This window comes from Anolis carolinensis, chromosome 2, assembly GCF_035594765.1.
Source record: "Anolis carolinensis isolate JA03-04 chromosome 2, rAnoCar3.1.pri, whole genome shotgun sequence".
NCBI lineage: Eukaryota > Metazoa > Chordata > Lepidosauria > Squamata > Dactyloidae > Anolis > Anolis carolinensis.
In genome coordinates, this window is record NC_085842.1 from 186,539,096 (window position 1) to 186,555,741 (window position 16,646).

At 45.2% G+C, this 16,646-nt stretch overlaps 1 protein-coding gene across 5 annotated transcripts in view; it reads left to right on the forward strand.

Annotated features, from left to right (window-relative positions):
* The first annotated feature begins 736 nt into the window (after positions 1-736).
* The window catches only part of trip10 (thyroid hormone receptor interactor 10), a 274,634-nt gene continuing 258,724 nt past the window's right edge, over positions 737-16,646 (forward strand). For 3 of the 5 annotated variants that reach the window (XM_062974100.1, XM_062974105.1, XM_003228448.4), the window contains exon 1: positions 770-949. The gene's annotated coding sequence lies outside the window, so the exon portion shown is untranslated. The other 2 variants (XM_062974102.1, XM_062974103.1) reach the window with 2 other exon arrangements.

The following is a 16,646-nucleotide window of genomic DNA, read 5'->3' on the forward strand; positions in this document are numbered from 1 at the left end:
TATTATTACCATAGAACAATATTAGCATTATTTATTACTATATTGAACTATACCACTATATTGTAATATTATTATTAATATTACATGTAATATATAATATATAATTAATATTATTATATGGTATTATTATTAGTATTATATTGTATTACATTATAATATTACCATCAATATTATATGTATATACAATATTATATTATTAAAACTGATAAAAAATAAAAATATTATATTATAAAACTGAGGGCGGGGGCCAGGTAAATGACCTTGAAGGGCCCATGGGCCTTAGTTTGGGGACCCCTGATCTACATTGTCTGCTTTGAACTGGATGATATGAGTCTACACTGGCAGATAATCTAGTTGAAAGCAGATAATTTGGATTATATATGGCAGCGCAGGGCCCCTTCTGCACTGCCATATAATCCAGATGATCAAATCAGATAATCCACAGTGTAGAAGGGGTTTACATTGCCTTACAATCCATCTCAAAGCACACCATCGGGGATGAGAAACAGGATTATCTGGTGGTGTGGAGGGGCTCCAAACTGCATTCAGCATAGGTCAGTGCCTGACCAGCCTAAACCTGGTCCCAAACGGCGGGCGACCTGTGAGTGGCCTCTTCCACACGCCCCCGCATCTCTCCAAAGGCCCTCCTTCAGGGTTTCCGAGGAGGAGGAGGAGGACCCAGAGCAGGACTACAAGGCCCAGCGTCCCTCGCCAGGCGACGATATAAGGCGGGGCTCCTTTGGGCGCCGAAGCAGCAGGTAGGAGGGGCAGCCAGGGCCAAAGAGGCGGGCGGGCAGCCGGGCGGGCGGGCCCTCCGCTGCCGATTCCGCTTGGCTGGGGCAGCGCTTTGGGGGAAAGGCGAGCGAGCAGGCGCCGCTGGCGGGGTTGCTTTGGGAAGAGGCGGGTAAAGGAAAGAAGGGGAAGGGTCCTGCCCTGCCAACCCTTGCAGGTGAGTCTTCCGATTGGAGGGGAGGAGCTCCGCCGTGTCCCTGGATGGCGCCTCCCGCCCAGGTTCGGAGCAGGAGAGACAGGATGGCGCTGAGGTGCAAAAGGGAGCAGGGTCCCTTTCGCTGCCCGGAGTACGTGACCCCCACCTTCAAGGGCTCCCCTCCCCCTGCCCCGCCTTCCCTCCCCTCCTCATGGCGCCGTGTGGACAGGCTCTAATCCCCCCTCCCTGGTGACGTGGCCCAGTAATCGCCCCGTCGTCTGGCATTGGGTTTGACATCGCAGGAGCCTTTCACTCTTTTCCTCAAGGCAGGAAGTGACTGAAGGGATCTGTTTAAGGTAGTGGAAATTTGGGAGGGGGGGGGGGGGTCAGGGAGCAGAATGGGATTCTTGTTCCTGGCTGAGTAAGGAAGAGTCATTTGGATGCCCTTGAACCAGAGTTTTTCATGTCCATGACTAGAGAGGCACATCATTTTGCAACACAGTCATTCAGTTTTACTGCCAAAGCAGAGGATACCCTGGTTGTTGTTTATTTGTTCAGTCGCTTCTGACTCTTCGTGACCTCATGGACCAACCCACGCCAGAGCTCCCTGTCAGCCGTGGCCACCCCCAGCTCCTTCAAGGTCAAGCAAGGTCAAGGATACCATCCATCCACCTTGCCCTTGGTCGGCCCCTCTTCCCTTTTCCTTCCATTTTCCCCAGCATCATTCTCTTCTCCAAGCTTTCCTGTCTTCTCAAGATGTGGCCAAAGTACTTCATCTTTGCCTCTAATATCCTTCCCTCCAGTGAGCAGCCGGGTATTATTTCTTGGAGTATGGACTGGTTGGGTCTTCTTGCAGTTCAAGGCACTCTCAGGATTTTCCTCCAACACCATAGCTCAAAAGCGTCTATCTTCCTTCGCTCAGCCTTTCTTATGGTCCAGCTCTTGCATCCATAGGTTACTTTGGGGAATACCATTGTGGACCTTTGTTGCCAGTGTGATGTCTCTACTCTTCACTATTTTATCGAGATTGGTCATTGTTCTCCTCCCAATAAGTAAACGTCTTCTGACTTGCCTAGAAATACAAAGTCTGTCACTGCCTCCATTTTCTCCCTTTATTTGCCAGTTATCAATCAGTCTGGTTGCCATAATCATAGTTTTTTTGATGTTTAACTGCAACCCAGCTTTTGCACTTTCTTCTTTCATCCTGGTGATAAGGCTCCTCAGCTCCTCCTCACTTTCAGCCATCAGAGTGGTATCATCTGCATATCTAAGGTTGTTAACGTTTCTTCCAGCAATTTTAACTCCAGACTTGGATTCATCACGGCCCGCATGTCACATGTTGTATTCTGCATACAAGCAGAATAGCAGTATACAGGTGACATTGTACAGCCCTGCCGGGTACCCCAGACAAATGCATAAATTGTGACAGTGAAATGTATGGAGAAAGAGCAGTGTGGGTGCCCTTGAATCAGAACTTTCCATGTTGGTGACATACTGTTTTGATTGCATCATTTCATGACACAGTCATCCAGTTTTACTGCCAAAGTAGAGGTTACGCTGAATGAATGCATAAATTGTGATAACGAAATGTATGGGGAAAGAGCAGTGTGAATGCCCTTGAATCAGAACTTTCCATGTCGGTGACATACTGTTTTGATTGCACTATTTTGTGACACAGTCATTCAGTTTTACTGCCAAAGTAGAGGTTGTTGTATGTTTTCCAGGCTGTATGACCATGTTCTAGAAGTATTCTCTCCTGACGTTTCACCCACATCTATGACAGGCATCCTCAGAGGTTGCGAGGTATGGAGAAACTAAGCAAGGAAGGTTTATATATATCTGTGGGAAGTCCAGGGTGAGGGAAGAACTCTTGTCAGTTGGAGGCCAGCGTAAATGTTGCAGTTAATCACCCTAATTTGTATTGAATGACTACATCTACTAGCTCCTTTTGCTTGGGGGCATTCTTTGTTAACTGCCTCTAGTTCCCATGTCTCAGAGTGTTGCTTCTTATTTACTGTTCTGATTTTTGAGTTTTTTAATACTGGTAGCCAGATTTTCTCCATTTTCATGGTTTCCTCCTTTCTGTTGAAGTTGTCCACATGCTTGTGAATTTCAATGGCTTCTCTATGTAGTCTGACATGATAGTTGTTGGAGTGGTCAAGCATTTCTGTGTTCTCAAATAATATACTGTGTCCAGGTTGGTTCATCAGGTGCTCTGCTATGGCTGATTTCTCTGGATGAGTTACAATGCTGCGTTTGGTGGTTCCTATGTAGACTTGTCCACAGCTGCATGGTATATGGTAGACTCCTGCAGAGGTGAGAGGATCCCTCTTGTCCTTCGCTGACTGTAGCATTTGTTGGATTTTCTTTGTGGGTCTGTAGATGGTTTGTAGGTTGTGCTTCTTCATCAGTTTGCCTATGCGGTCAGTGGTTCCCTTGATGTATGGTAAGAACACCTTTCCTCTGAGTGGATCTTTGCCTTGACTCTCATGGCTTGTTCTTGGCCTTCAAGCTCTTCTGATGTCTGTGGTGGAGTAACCATTGGCCTGTAGAGCCCAGTTTAGGTGGTTTAGTTCACCTTGGAGGAGGTGAGGTTCACAGATTCTTTGTGCACGGTTTGTCAGGGCTTTGATTGTGCTTCTTTTTTGACTTGGGTGATGGTTGGAGTTTTTATGAAGGTATCTATCTCTGTGTGTAGGTTTTCTGTAAACTGTGTGGCCCAATTGTTGATTGGGTTTGCAGATGACCAGAACATCTAGAAATGGCAGTTTTCTTTCCTTTTCCTTTTCCTTTTCCTTTTCCATGGTGAATTGGATGTTTAGGTGGATGCTGTTGAGGTGGTCCAGGAACTTGCTGAGCTCTTCCTCTCCATGGCTCCAAATGGTAAAGGTGTCATCAACATATCTGAACTATACAGTTGGCTTTTTTGGTGCTGTTTCTGGGGCTTGTTTTTCAAAGTGTTCCATATAGAAATTTGCTAGTACTGGGCTGAGAGGGCTCCCCATGGCCACTTTATCTTTTTGTTCATAGAATCCATTGTCCCACTGAAAGTAGCTAGTGGTGAGACAATGGTGAAACAGGGCTGTGATGTCTTCTGGGAAGTTTTGTTTGATTAGTGTGAGGGTGTCAGCTACTGGGACCTTAGTAAATAGGGACACTGTCATAACCCTGCTACTAGAGCCTGGATATGGTGCTGAGTTTCAGGGTCACTGACATTGTGAACCGATAAGACACCTGCATCCCGGGATCCTGAGAAGAAATGCTGGACTTGGCGGGGAAACTTCGTGGGGTTTTGTTGGGCGGGAAATGTATCTTCAAATGAGGAGGAAGGGTATATAAAGGAATGTTGACCGACGCCTCCCATTCTTGGCTTTTTCATGTCGATGTGTCCTACAGAAAAGTTTCTGGTGACAGCACAGCGAGTCTCGTGTATTCATTCACGAGACTCGCTGTAGTGAGCCGACAGACACCACATCGAAGCTCATCAGGATGTCCTTGGTGCTTAGCTTGAGGTTGCTGATCTTTTCTATGAAGTGTGTTGAGTCTCTTGAACTTAAACCAGAACTTTCCATGTGACATACTGTTTTGATTGCATCATTTCGTGACACAGTCATCCAGTTTTAGTGCCAAAGTAGAGGTTACGTCGGACATTGGACGAATGCATGAATAGCGATGATGAAATGCATTGGGAAAGAGCAGTCTCTGTGCCCTTGAACCAGAACTTTCCATGTCAGTGACATACTGTTTTCATTGCATCATTTCGTGACACAGTTGTCCAGTTTTACTGCCAAAGTAGAGGTTCCGCCAGACGAATGCATGAATTGCGATGACAAAATGTATGGGGAAAGAGCAGTCTCAAGGCCCTTGAACCATAACTTTCCATGTCAGTAAAGTACTTTTTTACTGCCTCATTTCATGACACAGTTGTCCAGCATTACTGAGAAAGCAGAGGTTAAGCCAGTGGTTCTCAACCTGTGCGTCCCCAAGTGTTTTGGCCTACAACTCCCAGAAATCCCAGCCAGTTTACCAGCTGTTAGGATTTCTGGGAGTTGAAGGCCAAAATACCTGGGGATCCACAAGTTGATAACCACTGGGTTAAACCAACCCTCTCAGAAGAGATAGGGACACATACATAAACTGTGATGACATAATGTATGAGGACACTGCAGTGTCAGTGCTCTTGAATCAGAGCTTTCCAAATATTTCCATGTCAGTGACATACTTTCATTTCATTTCATGACACAGTCATCCAGTTTTACTCGCAAAGCAGAAGTTAAGCCAGACAAATACTTAAATTGCGGTGACAAAATGTATGGGGAAAGAGCAGCATCAGTGCCCTTGAACCAGATCTTTCAATGTCAGTGATGTACTGTTTTGATTGCATTCAGTTTTACCAGCAAAGCACAGGTTAAACTGACCCCTCAGAAGAGATAGGTTGCCCCTAAACTATGCATAAACTATGATAACAAAATGTAGGGGGAAGAGCAGTTTCAATGCCCTTGTGTTGAATTCTGTTTTAATATTTGTATATTTTAACTTGTATACTGATGTTTTTATGTCAAGCTGCTTTGAGCGCCCTTTGGGGAGATAAAGCACTGTATAAATAAATATAATAATAATAATAACAACAACAACAACAACAACAACAACAATCCAGAGCTTTCCAAACATTTTCCATGTCCGTGACATACTTTTTTTGGCATGCACCATTTTGTGACATAGTCATTCAGTTTTATTGGCAAAGAACAGGTTAAACTGACGCCTCCGAAGAGGTAAGGATACATGCATAAACTATAATAACAAAATGTATGGGGAAGAGCAGCTTCAGTGCCCTTGAACCAGAGCTTTGCAAACATTTTCCATATCAGTGACATACTGTTTTGATTGCACTATTTTGTGACACAGCATCATTTAGCATGCATCATTTAGCATGCATCATTTTGTGACACAGTCATTCAGTTTTACTAGCAAAGTGGAGATTAAACCAATCCCCTCAGATGAGATAGGGGCACATACATAAACTGTGATGACAAAATGTATGGGGAAGAGCCACTTCGATGCCCTTGAACCAGAGCTTTCCAAATATTTTTTCCATGTCAGTGACAGACTTTTTTGGACAGACATCATTTTGTGACAGTCATTCAGTTTTACTGGCAAAGCACAGATTGAACTGACCCTTGAAAAGATATACATACATACATTGTCATAATTCAACGTATCTTATGAAAATGTTTCATTGTAAACATATATAAGTGTGTGTATATATTTACATAAAATGATTTATTTCTTTTTTCAAATAGACTCTGGGGTTTTTCATTATGTTCACGCCACACACGTACACACTGCAGCTGACACACAAATGTGTCGTGACACATAGTTTGGAAAACTCTTCCTTGAAACTTGAAATCAGCCTGTATCTCCACCAGCAGGACACCTCCCTCTTTGAGATGGAGCTGTGCTTCTTTGATTTTCTTGTGAAATAGATTTTTATCTTGCTCCAGGCCACCTTCAAAAAAGACACTAGATGTTTTGCACCACAGTCAGCTTGGGCCACCCCAGATAATGCATACATCAACAGACAGCCTTTGAACTGGCCTTCCTGCCCCGCTCCACATGGGGCTTTAGAGATTCCATTGTACTCAATGCAAACCGGATTAAGCTGGTAACGAAAAAGTTCCCCTCCTACGTTTAGGCATTGTCTGGCCTGACATGCCGTGCAGGCATAGCTGCAGTCAAGCATGCCAAGAGCAAACAAACAGGCATGAATGAATGTCCAAAATAAGATTTGAGCCAGTCCCAAATCACATCAACGTCACCGGGAATTTCCCTATAAAGTAGATGTGGGATGCTAGTGACCCTCAGTATGTTGCTGGACTATAACTCCCATCATCCCTCACCATTAAGTAAACCAGCTGGGATTGTAGTCAGGACACATCAAAATGATTGTATATTCCACATCTCTGCCACAAAGAAAACAATGTGAACAGGCTATGTTATAGCTGAATTTTGTATGTTTGCTTTGAATTGTTTTAATTTGTGCTTTTTATTTAATTCCTTTTAAAATAAATATTCTTTTGTGTTTTTATGATATTATTTCGTTTAATACCATTATGTGCCTTGAATCCTCTTTTTGGAAGAAGGCCAGGTTATAGAAATCCAACAAAGACATTGGCATAGAGAAAGTAAATTGTTAGCATGTTTTTGAAGGTCCCATTGCAGTGCTTAATTATATTGGGACTTGGGAGATAACGGGAATTATCCATTGTTTTTTATGTCCATTGTGATAAGTGGACCTTGCGTACCTGCTGGGGTTTAATTCTAGAACCTCCCATGAGTGCCAAAATCTGGATGCTCAAGTCTCATTATGTATAATGGCATAACAAAAATGATGTCCCTTAAATAAAATGGAAACTCAAGGTTTGCTTTTTGGCAGTATTGGCAGGGATCTGTGTGTGCAGAATCCATAGATATGGAGGGCCAACTTATTTGAGCCCTGCTTTATGCATTTATTGAAATGTAAAAGTGTTGCTTCTTCCGGTAACAAAACAGTAACTCTAAGACCTTTATAACATTAAAAAAACCAATGATCAATAAACAGCAATGACAAAAGAGTAGTAAGGCAGCCATAGCGCAGTACATCATTGGTGATGATTTAGGGAATTATGTTTGCACAGAAACTAACATGTTGAGGAAGGCAGAGTGCCAGAATTTCTATTAAGGCCAGCTGCATGCTGGTAGATGATCTTGTTGTAGTCCAGAAATTAGTTCAGGATGTAGCCCCTCCTTCAGTTTCTTTTTCCTAATGATCCATCACTTATCTAAAAATATTTTTAGTAGGAGATGGTGCATTCCAAATTGAGTTTGAACCACCACTCATTTCTATTAGAGCTTGGAAGAGTTATGTTTTTCATTTACAATTATCAGAATAGCCCAATTAGCATCACCTGGGAAATTCTAGCAGTCCAAAAAGTATTTTCCCAAACTCTCATTTACAGTTCAAAACTTTTTGTTGTTATTGGGCAGCATACCTCAGACTATCTTACACAAAAGGAAGGGCTTAGTCTAGATAAGTGGTTCTCAACCTGTGGGTCCCCAAGTGTTTTGGCCCACAACTCCCAGACATCCCTGCCAAATTACCAGCTGCTAGGATTTCTGGGAGCTGAAGGCCAAAACTTTGGGGACCCACAAGGTGAGAGCTACTGGTCTAGATAGTATTAGGGCATGCCTTACACTATTGTCATGAGACCAATTCCAAGAGCTGAGTTTGCAAGCTCTTGAATCGGAGCCATAACAAATTACACTCCTCTACATCTCACACGGAACACCTGGCAGCGAAGCCTGGGAAACTCAGGAGAGAAACCAAAACATTTTTGATGAGTAACTGTTTTGTAGTGATGATATTTACGTGTGATGTGACGTTGAAACAAAGGTGATAAAGGTGATTGTATGTAAACATTATGTCATTCTCGACTTTGTTCATGTCGAGTGTTCTTCAATAAAGATCCTGTTTGATAACAGCTACCAGTGGTCTGTCTTCATGCCGGTCGTTTGAAGTGAGCACGACATAAAGTCGAGAATCCTAATTCTCACCCTCCTGCGGAGCAGCAGTGAAGTGACGATGAGCGGAGGGGGCGATCGGAGCCCGAAGGGGGCAGAGGGCCCCTTACCAGATGTTCATCTGGAGGAAGGGGAAACGCCACGGGCCATCGCTTCCTCTACCGGCTACCCTAAACCTAATGGAGTGACCCACAGAATCCCTGGAGGAGGGAGAGGAATTTCGGCAGTTACGGAGACCAGTTGGGGATCCGGTGGGAATATGCCAGAAACCGTGGCACTACGGTTATCTATTCTGGAGACCAACCTATCCCGACTATCGGAGACTGTGGGAAGGTTGGTGCCATTGCTGGAGGAGAATCTCCAGAGGGAGTCAACCCAATACGGCGCCGAAAGAGGACCGGGCGAGAGCGAAGCCTGGAGCCAAAAGGGCCAGCGCGCGTCAACGCAAAGCCCAACGGCAGTCGGCGGCGACGAGAGCGAGGAGTATTGGCAGGAGCTGGAGTTCCGAGAAAGGATGGAACAGGAAATGAGTCGCCAGCGAGCCTTAAGAACCCTTAGACCACCAACCCCGACGAGAGTCCCAACCCCCCGGCTTGGCGTTGGAGTTGAAATACCATTAGGGCCAGAGGTCGGGTCCAGCGGGTTGGTGGGGGAGGACCGAGAGGAACCAGATGCCCCTAAGGATGGGGAGGATGCACCATCCGACGACGAAAGGACGACAGGGGGCCTCGGAGGAGTCGGAGGAGCAACAGCGGCGCCTGCGTTCAGATGGACGGAGGGACCCACGGCAACAACGGGAGGCGGATTGCTAGCAGCATCGAGAGCGAGGATAGCAGCCCCAGGACTGGGCATGGGCAGGGGTCCGGTCCGGAGAAACCCGATGCAACCCATTCCCATGCCGCCCATCCAAAGGCAACCCATCGCAGAGTGGAGACCCAGGAGAGACGAACTCAAATTAGAATATGGAGGGGAATCATTCGAACTGGACTTTTTCCTCGTTTGTATTAGAGGATACATGGACGACAACGTGCATACGTTCCCCTCCGAAGAAAGTAAAGTGCGAACCATCGGAACTACCCTCAAAAGGGGGGCAGCCAGCTGGTATGTGCAATTACATGCTAGGCACGACCCGTGCTTGAGGTCGGTGCATCGATTTCTAGCTGCCCTAGAGAACCGTTTTAGAGACCCGCTGGAGCAATTGAGAGCTCGCGACCAGTTGAAAACCATAAAGCAAAGGGACAAGACGGTGTCCGAATATGCAGAGGAGTTCCTCCATCTCGCTGAAAAGGTACCAGAGTGGTCTGAGGTTACCAAAGTCGAGATGTTTAAAGAAGGACTGCGCCCAGAGATATTTAGTTGGGCAGCACACCGAGATGATCCAATGACTTTGCCGGGATGGATCCAGCTGGCAGGGCGCGTAGAATCTACTCTGTCCCAAGTAAAGCGCTACCGGAGCGGCAGCGCCCAGCAACGACCGCCAGCGAGAGGTCGAGGGGGAGCAAGGAAGCAAGAGCGCCCCGGGGGACGACCCGGATCCACTTCCAAAGGCGACGACTGCAAAATCAAACAGGGTTGTTTTGTGTGTGGGAAAGCAGGCCATCGGGCGGCGGAATCTTGGGTCCAGAAGGGGGAACCACCAAAAGCCCCGAAACCCATGCCCGCGGCTGGGAGGCGAGCGGAGGAGGAGATACAAGCCCCGGAGCCTACGGAGAAGCTGGTGAGTCAGGACAGATGCATGATGGTAATACCAATTTGCTTATCGGGACTAAAGGATCGAGCCACCTGTAGAGCGTTTGTAGATTGTGGCTGCTCTAGGAACATTATAACTCCGGAATTAGCAGAGGCTCTAAAGTGCCAGCAGACAATACTGAAAGTTCCAATTGCGTTTTCGCAGTTGGATGGATCACTTGCTGCTGGAGGACTAACGAAGAAAGAAACACAGGGTATTCCATGTAAAATAGGCAAATGGGAAGGAAAAGTACCCTTTGTGATTTCCCCTATTGCCACGTACAATGTAATACTTGGGATCCCGTGGCTAGAACAGGCAAATCCCGAAGTAGATTGGAGGGGGAAAAGCATGTCTTTCAGAGAACAACAAGCGGAATGGGAGATAGGTAAGATAGCGGAGGAAGGGGGCGAGGGGGAAGAATCAGAAGAAATAACTAAAGAACTATTGCCCCCGGAATACAGAGACTTTGTAGATGTGTTTAATCAAAAAGAAGCAAGCAAATTGCCTCCCAAGAGGGATTTAGAAGTGGGAATTGAAATCACACCAGGAGCAAGTTTGCCAAAACCCAAAGTTTATCCCATGTCCGTTCAGGAAAAAGAAGAGCTGAGAAAATATATTGATAAAAACCTGGCACGGGGATTCATCAAGCCATCTAACTCCCCTTTGGGGGCCCCGGTTTTATTCAGGAGGAAGAAAGACAATTCATTAAGACTGTGCATTGATTATAGAAATTTGAATGCCATTACAAAAGACAATAGATACCCCATGCCCTTAGTAAAGGACCTAATTACCGTACTGAAGAAAGGGACCATATTTACTAAACTGGATCTAATCGAGGCTTAACATAAGTTGAGGGTTAAGCCTGGAGATACTTGGAAAACTGCATTTTCCTGTGCTTATGGGCTTTTTGAATATTTAGTTTTGCCTTTTGGATTAAAAAATGGGGGCTCTTGCTTCATGCAACTCATAAATGAAATACTACGTCCTTTATTATATCAGGGGGTATTCGTATTTCTAGATGACATCCTTATAGTGAGTGAGACTAAGAAACAGCACATTAAATTGGTCCGGGAAGTCTTACAAAAACTAAGGGAAGCCAAGCTATATGCAAAGTTCGCTAAATGTGAATTCAACAAAACACAAATAGACTTTTTGGGGTATCGAATATCTTCAGATGGGTTAGCCATGGACCCAGCTAAAATATCGGATGTACAAGAATGGGGGGTCCCCCAAACAAGAAGACAATTACAATCATTCCTGGGGTTCGCAAATTTCTATAGATCTTTCATAAAAGACTTTGCCCAGTTGGCGGCGCCCCTCACCGACCTTTTGAAAACGAAAGGGAAGGGGGAAACTGCAAAAGTAAAAGCCCCTAGGGCTAAATTAATTTGGACGCCGGAATGCCAAAAAGCTTTTGAAATTCTAAAAGAACGCTTTACCGAAGAACCCATCTTAAAGCATCCAGACATGCAGAAGCCTTTCACAATACATTGTGATGCTTCAGACTGTGCATATGGAGCAGTACTATTGCAAAAGGATCAAAATGGGTATTTGAAGCCATGTGGGTATTTATCAAGAAAATTTAGCGAAGCCGAAAAATGCTGGCCCATATGGGAAAAGGAAGCGTTAGCAATACTGAAAGCATTGGAATGCTGGAGGCATTTCCTCGAAGGGAGTGAAATCCCATTCGAAGTGTGGACTGATCATAAAAACCTCCAATATCTAAAATCCCCACGAAAATTGTCTCCTAAACAAATTAGATGGGCACAGTACTTTAGTAGATTTAATTTCCAATTAAAATTTTTCCAAGGAAAGCGAAACATTCTGGCCGATGCGCTCTCCCGCATGCCCCAACATGAGAACACAACCGTAGCGAAAGAAGGAACTTTATTTTCTGAGAAGCAATGGGGTTTGGCAGTCACCACCAGGGCACAAACGAAAAAAAAGGATTTGGCCGCAATCAAAATTAACGAGGGCAGTATTTGGGAAAAGGAACTTGCCCAATCGTATGAAGAAGACCAATGGATTATGTCCAACCCAGACAAGGGAGAACAAAAGGGAGGATTATGGTTTGTGAAAAAGAAACTATACATCCCAGCAGCTCTAAGAGTCAAAATATTGAATCGTTTTCACGACAACCAAAGTGCAGGACACATGGGGATTACAAAAACTACCAAGACTGTAGCGAAACAATGTTGGTGGCCAGGAATGAGAAAGGACATAAAGAATTATGTAAACCAATGTAACAGTTGTGCTATGAATAAACCGCCGGGGGGAAAACCAATGGGACTATTGCAGCCAGTGGCGGAACCTACCAGACCTTGGGAATGTGTAGCAATGGACTTTGTGGGGGAATTACCTGCCAGTAAAGGTTATCGTTATATATGGACTGTATTAGATTTATTCTCCAAACAGGCCCATTTCATAGCACTTACAAAGCTACCATCAGCAGAAAAACTGGCTGAGTTATATATAAATCACATCTACAAACTACACGGATGTCCCAGCCGGGTGGTCAGTGACAGGGGTGTCCAATTCACAGCCAAATTTTGGGAGAAGTTTTTAGAAATGTTAGGGGCAGAAAGGAGCATGAGTTCCGCATTCCACCCTATGACGAACGGGGCAGTGGAACGCACACAGCAAACACTTGGACAATTCCTTCGCATTTATTCAAACAAAAGACAAAATGATTGGTCCAAGTGGTTGGCATTTGCTGAGTTAGCGTTTAATTCCACGATTCACTCCGCAACAAATAAATCCCCATTTGAGGTAATCTGTGGACACGAAGTTCAACCTTTACCCCAATTGCCGAAGTGGCCAGAGAATGGAGGAAAGGGGGCCGAGAAATGGAAAGCTCAAATGCAAGAATGTTGGGACCAAGTGACTGTAGCTTTGAAAGAAGCTCACAAAAAAATACAAAACATTTGCAGATCGGAAAAGGAAGGAGGGCGATAAGCTGGAAAGGGGAGACTTAGTATGGCTAAGTACAAAAAACATAAAACTGGGACTACCTTCAAAAAAGTTAAGCCCTAGGTTTATTGGACCCTTTAAAATACAGGGAATCATAAACGAAGTAACCTTCCAATTGCAATTGCCAAAAAGCCTAGGGAAAATACACCCTGTGTTCCATCGTAGCTTACTAAAAATATATATGGGTACTTTGGATAAAGTGGATACATAGTTTCTGTGTTTGTTCTATTGCAGGATCAATACGAACGGGATACAGAAGAAATCGTAAGACGGGGGGGAAGTACCATGTCATGGGACCAATTCCAAGAGCTGAGTTTGCAAGCTCTTGAATCGGAGCCATAACAAATCTCTACATCTCACACGGAACACCTGGCAGCGAAGCCTGGGAAACTCAGGAGAGAAACCAAAACATTTTTGATGAGTAACTGTTTTGTAGTGATGATATTTACGTGTGATGTGACGTTGAAACAAAGGTGATAAAGGTGATTGTATGTAAACATTATGTCATTCTCGACTTTGTTCATGTCGAGTGTTCTTCAATAAAGATCCTGTTTGATAACAGCTACCAGTGGTCTGTCTTCATGCCGGTCGTTTGAAGTGAGCACGACACTATTTTGCACTGGTGTTTGGCTGTAGCATTTGAGACATTATTACATTTATTGTGTGGTCACATCCTTAATTCTTAAATATCTGGCAGGAACTTGCTCATTCACATAAAGGTTATATGCAAGATGTAATTAAACTAAGCCATGTCGATGTGAGCATTGCCACAATGTATCATAAGAGCATTGTAGGAAGTTGCTCCAATTCTGCATAATTTTTCAGCAGCCTAGGAAATTCCTAAATGCTCCAGATATTAATCTAGAGGTGGAAATAGATCCTTGTGATCTTGATTAACTTGACTGCCAAGGAAGTGGAATCATGCACAACCTTAATCAAGCCAAATGTATGCATACAAGGCAAGCAAAAAAAAAACTCTGTGTAATTCCATTGTGAGAGATCAATTTTTGTTTGAAGAACAAAAAGAATTCATGGAGTTCATATGTTAGCCAGTGTTTCTTTTTTCTCTTTATTTCTGTGACTTTAGCGTAGCAGCTTGGCATTTACAAAAAAGAACAGAAAGATTTATACAATGCTTTTCTCATCTAAACGGAGGCAAAATAGATGGCAAACTTTACTTGATAAATATTGAGGAAGAAGAGAAAATGTACTTAGTAGACAGTTAGGGAGATAGAGAGATTATGGAAACAGGGTTGTTGTATGTCTTTCGGGCTGTGTGGCCATGTTCCAGAAGTATTCTCTCCTGACGTTTCGCTCACATCTATGGCAGGCATCCTCAGAGGTTGTGAGAGAATACTTCTGGAACATGGCCATACAGCCCAAAAGGCATACAACAACCCTGTGATCCCGGCCATGAAAGCCTTTGACAACAGATTATGGAAACATTGTCAGAAAAAGGGTACTGGAGGAGGAGGGTTTTCTGAAGAAGGTGGAAAGGTGAAGCTTTAGAGACTAAGAAAGACTTTAGCAAAGTAAGGACAGAGGCAATATCAAGTGTAGTTTAGTTTTGAAGTATATATGCTGCCTCAGAATTGTGAATATGTAAGATGCACAGTTCAGTGCCAAACCAGAGCATAAATAATCTTCGCTGAGATAGCTATTTTTATCAACTTTATTTGGAATTGCACGGGAAAACATAGGGATTCCTAGAGAGGTATTCTCTCTAGAAATCTCTTAGGCCTCCAGCATAACCAGAGGAGGTTGACCATAGAATCATACTGGATGTCAGACCCCTGGCAGCAGAGCACCAAGAACCATACACGGAGGCCAATCTCTATCTAATATCTTTATTAAGGAAATATATAAAAGCAATAAAAACATGACTAGGGATTCGTATAATCCGAATTTGGTCTGGAAGGCGGTTTTCCATTCGTCCCCTTCTCTTATGCGAACCAGATTGTAAGCCCCGCGAAGATCCAGTTTGGTGTAAACCTTGGCCCCTCGGAGTCGGTCCAATAGGTCCGAGATCAGCGGCAATGGGTAGCAGTTCTGCTTCGTGATGTTGTTCAGTGCCCGATAGTCCACAACCAAGCGTAGGTCCCCTGACTTCTTTTTCACAAACATCACTGGGGAAGCGGCTGGGGATTGAGAGGGTCTGATGAACCCCTTGCGGAGGTTTGTCTCTATAAACTCCCTGAGAGCTTCTTGCTCTGGTTCAGTCAGGGAGTAGAGGTGTCCTCGCGGAATTGGGGCCCCCTCCACCAGATCAATGGCACAGTCATAGGGTCTATGTGGGGGTAGTTTCTCGGCTTCTTTTTCATTGAAAACATCCCAAAAGTCCGAATATTTCTTGGGCAAGGTGATGATGGGTTCTGTGTCTGTGGCATGGCAGACCTTGGCTACTAGACAATGATTTTGGCAATACCTTGAGGCGAACTGTAGTTCTCTGTTGGACCAGGAGATGTTTGGGTCATGGAGTGTCAGCCACGGGATACCCAAGATCACGGGGAAATGAGGAACCTCGGTAACGAAGAAGGAGATTTCTTCCATGTGTTCTCTTATCCACATTCTGGTGGGCTCGGTCCATTGGCTTACTGGACCTGTCTTCAGGGGTCGGCCGTCTATGGCTTGCACCACCCGGGCGTTCTTGAAATCATGATATTGTAGTCCTAGGGAGTTAGCATAGTCTCTATCGATGAAATTGTTTGTTGCCCCTGAGTCTATCATGGCATGGATCATGACGGGTCCCTTTTTTACTGACCACAGTGTGACCACCAGGAGAAATAGAACCCCCGTTTGCGGCTCTTGAGTGGAGTTTTTGACCGGGTTGGCGAGCCCCTCTACGCCCGGTCGCTGGCTTCCCCCGCCGGCTTTGTTCCAGCCGCCTCGGTAGCCTCCGCTTCCGCGGAGGACGCCGCCGCCAGACGGGCGGGGGGCTTCTTCTTGGCTGGGCACTCCCTGGCGAAGTGGCCCCCATTCCCACAGTACCAGCACAGATTCAAGCGTTGGCGGCGGGCCTTTTCTGCAACATCCAGCCTGGGGCGCACATTGCCCAGTTGCATCGGCTCCTCCTCGCTTCCCATGGGGTTAGTGGCTGACTGTGGGGGTCTCCATACCGGACGAGGCTGGACACTGGCAGAAGAGGGGGGTTTTACTCCGGCTCTTCCACTCTGGCCTCGGAGCCACTGTTTCTTGTTGGCAAGCAGGACTTCAGCCCGTAAACAATGGGCGATGAGTCTTTCAAGAGTCCCAAGGGGATCCACCTTAGAGATTTCTTCCTGCATCTCAAGATTGAGGCCCTCGCGAAATTGTCCTCTGAGGGCTATGTCGTTCCAGCCGGTGTTTTGAGCCAACACCCGGAACTCGGCTATGTACCGGGACAGCGGTCTGTCCCCTTGGAAGAGGCGTCGGAGTTTGTGGCCAGCCGCCTCTTCATCATCCTCGATTCCCCAGGTGTTTCGA